Raw genomic sequence first — 3,648 nt, 5'->3', positions numbered from 1 at the left:
CCTTTTCCTTGGGCAGACATGCTGTTGACCATTTGACTAATGCCCATTTGCGATTAGTGGCTGCGCTGCTCCAGAGAAAATTACATTGTAGATTTCTTATACTTTTTAGCACCCATTTAGGCGCTGCCAAAATGGAGAATAAGTACAGAGGCATGGCCTGCAAAACAGATTTAATAAGGACAATACGTCCGGCCAAGTTGAGGGATCTATATGTCCATTGAGAGAGCCGATTTTCCATCTTCTCTAGCAGGAATCGCCAAGCTGGAAGTTTGAGAGCAGAAACCGAGAGGGGGGCACCTAAATATTTGGTGGGCAGAGTAGCCCCGGGGAATCCTAAGATTCGGGATACAGCCGTTTTGACAGATGGAGGAGTGTGGAAGAAGAAAATTTGAGATTTGGCATTATTAATACACATTCCAGAGGCTTCCGAGAAGGTTTGAAGGAGGGATTTGAGGCGTCGGGCTTCTTGTACCGAGGGGTATCCAAAAAGCATTGTGTCGTCCACAAACTGATGATGGGAATTGGCTGGGGAATTATGAATTGAGATGCCTTTAATCTGATGCGAGTGGAGAGCATGCTTGATGAGCCTTCCTAATCCTTCCGCCATTAAAACGAAAAGGAAGGGGGATAGGGGATCGCCTTGGCGAATGCCTCGAGAAGGGTTGAAGGGGTGTGAGGGGAAGCCATTGACTAGAATGGAGAAGTGGGCTGAGGTGATCATATTCATAATCCATCGAATCCAGGGAGCACAGAAACCAAAGGCTTTTAGCATCTCCTGTATGTAATTCCAATCTAATTTGTCAAATGCCTTGGATAGATCGAGTTTGAGAAGCATACCTGATTGCTTTGAGTGCTTGAGGGAGTGAATAATTTCGTGAGAAAGAAGAATGCCATCCATAATATTCCGCCCTTCCACATACCCTGACTGTTCCGGGGAGATGAGCCCGGGGAGGAGAGGTTTCAGACGGTTAGCTATCACTTTTGAAATTACTTTGTAGATAACATTACAGAGCGCAATGGGCCTGAATTTGTCCGGTGTGAGGGAGTCCTCCTCCTTGGGAATGAGCGCTATGAAAGTGGCGTTGAGAGCGGGCAAGAGCCAGCGCATTGCTCTAGATTCTTCCACTATTTGCCAGACCTCCTCCCTTATCATGTCCCAGAAGGCGTGAAAGAAAGTAGTGGAGAAGCCGTCTGGTCCTGGGGCTTTGCCTTCCTTTAGCTGCCTCATGGCATCATCTACTTCTTGTGGTAGAATGGGTCGCATGAGTTGCTCGTTTTGTTCCTCTGAGATAATTTTTGGTATTTTGTCCGTGATTTTACGGATGGCTCTCCTCCTGTCTTCTATTCCCTCCTTGTGAATCTGCTTGAAGTGATTTAGGAGAACCTCTTCAATCTCTTCATGCGTTTCCACTTTTTCTCCTGGCGATTTTTGTAAAAACGGGATTTTGTTGTAGATTCTTCTTTGCACAGTGGTGTTGTGAAAAAATTTTGTGTTGCGCTCTCCCTCCTTTAACCATCTAATCCTTGACTTTTGTTTCCAATAAATCTCCTCTTGCTTTCTTCTGTTGTCCAGCTGACTGTGAAGATGGCGTTCCTGTTCCAAGCTTGCTTCAGTATGCCCTTCCTTGATGACCTGTTGATGAAGAGTCTCCAGGTCCTGAGTGAGCTTCTGTTGATCCTGGAAGATGTTGCCGAATACATCCTTATTCCAGCGTTTGAGGTGGTCTTTGAGAAAGCGAAGCTTTTGCTGAAATTGATACATTTTAGAGCCTTCGGGGGGAATGAAGGCGTTCCAGATGGATTTCACAAAATCTTTGAAGGAGGGATGTGTAAGCCAGAAGCCTTCAAAACGAAAAGGACGTTTGAGTGTGTTACCTGGCCGCTGCCATTGGAGGGCAATTGGCCAATGGTCCGAACCCGAGTGTGCGAGGATTGCTGCCGAGAAGTCTCCTCCTAGGTGTACTGCATTATCCGAGAGGAGGAAGCGGTCCAGCTTTGAGGCGATTTGATGTTTACCTGATCTCCGATTATTCCATGTGAAGGTGCCGTTGCAAAAAGGCATATCGATGAGAGAGGAGGATTGAATGAAGCTTCGGAAGTGGGAGTCTTCTGGCTCCAATCTACTCCTACCTCCTAACTTGTCATTCGTCTGCGTTATCATGTTGAAGTCCCCTGCTATCATCCAAAGCGGGTATTTTCTGTTATTGCTGAGGTCTTCTATTGTGTCAAGAAGCGCTATCTTGCTGCCTGGTTCTTGAGGGAAGTAAACATTTGACAGATTGCCGTAGACATTGGTACCCAAGATGTGAAACGTAGCCTGGATGAGGTGATGCGAGGCATGGAAATCTGAGAGGGAAACTGCCTGCGGGTTCCAAGCAATCGCCAAGCCTCCAGAGGCACCTGAGGCATCAACCGCAACCGACCTACATCCGTGCCAAGCTTTTGAGAGAATGCTTCCTAGCGTTTCACTGTTGCATTTTGTTTCTTGGAGAAAGCACATCTGTGGTTTTTCCATTCTAATCATATGTTTGATCATCCTAAGTTTTCCGGGGCTATTTAGCCCTCTTACATTCCATGAAACTAGCTTCATCATCATCAATTGATGGTGGGTTTGAAGTACTTTGTGAGCTGAGCACATCTCCCTGAATCTACCAGGATCTTACCAATCTCTATTGTTCTTTGCAGATCTGTTTTCCTGCCTCTTTTCTTAGGATTCTTCAAGTGCTGATTTCCATCCCATTGGCTGTCAGGTTGTATTCCCAGCTGACTTTGGTGGTATGCTCGAGAGATGACCATTTCGAGCTTGTTGAGTGTGAATTCTGGTATCTTGTCAAAAGCTTGTTTTTGACAAGCTATCTCCAGCTCTATGATATCGAGTCCATGTAAATCGAAACTTTCTGGTTCCTCATCCATTTTTTGCACCTGTTCTCCTTCTCCCTCAGGGTTTTCAGGGTTCTGAGGGCGCTCCCTCTCCTCTTCGTCTTCCATGACTTTACCGATGGCTGGGGATTCTGTTCTTCTCCGCTGATGCGAGGGTGGGGATGAGACATTCGAGGGGGGAATAGGGGGGGTAGATCCGGGAGGAGGAGACGAGGAGGACGGGATATTTGGCATGGCCGTGGAATCATGCAAAGGATTCTCTGGGTCATCACCCAAAATGTCAAAACTGTTCTTGGTCACTGGGCCATGGGTTTTGGAGACATGGGTTTGAGACCCATTGGGGGGTTTTTTGTGAGAGCGCCTTCTGCTGGTGACTTTTGTGAAGCCATCCTGAGTAGGGGAGTCTGAGGAGCTAGGTTTATTGGATTGGGCATTTTGGGGACAATCTCTGAATAAATGCCCGAGAGAGTGGCATTTACGACATCTGAAAGGTACATGTTCGTAATCAAGAGGCTGGATATACTCCTCATCCCAATGGGAGAGAGTAACAGAGTCAGGAAGGGCTTCGTTGAGTCGAATAAACACACAGATACGGGCATAAGAAACATACTTACTACTCTTGGTTTCATCGGAGGATCTGATGTATTCTCCCACTCCGTCGCCTATCCTTTTAAGAGAGTCCTCCTCCCAGTATTCAGCTGGGAGGGAGTATAACCTGATCCAAACAGGTGCCAGGGTTAGGTCTTCTTTGTCTGGGTTGAATCTAGG

The sequence above is a fragment of the Pinus tabuliformis genome, chromosome 7 (assembly GCF_031772625.1).
Source record: "Pinus tabuliformis cultivar Carrire ecotype Pingquan chromosome 7, CPIR1, whole genome shotgun sequence".
Taxonomy (NCBI): Eukaryota; Viridiplantae; Streptophyta; class Pinopsida; order Pinales; family Pinaceae; genus Pinus; species Pinus tabuliformis.
This window is presented reverse-complemented; position numbering follows the sequence as displayed.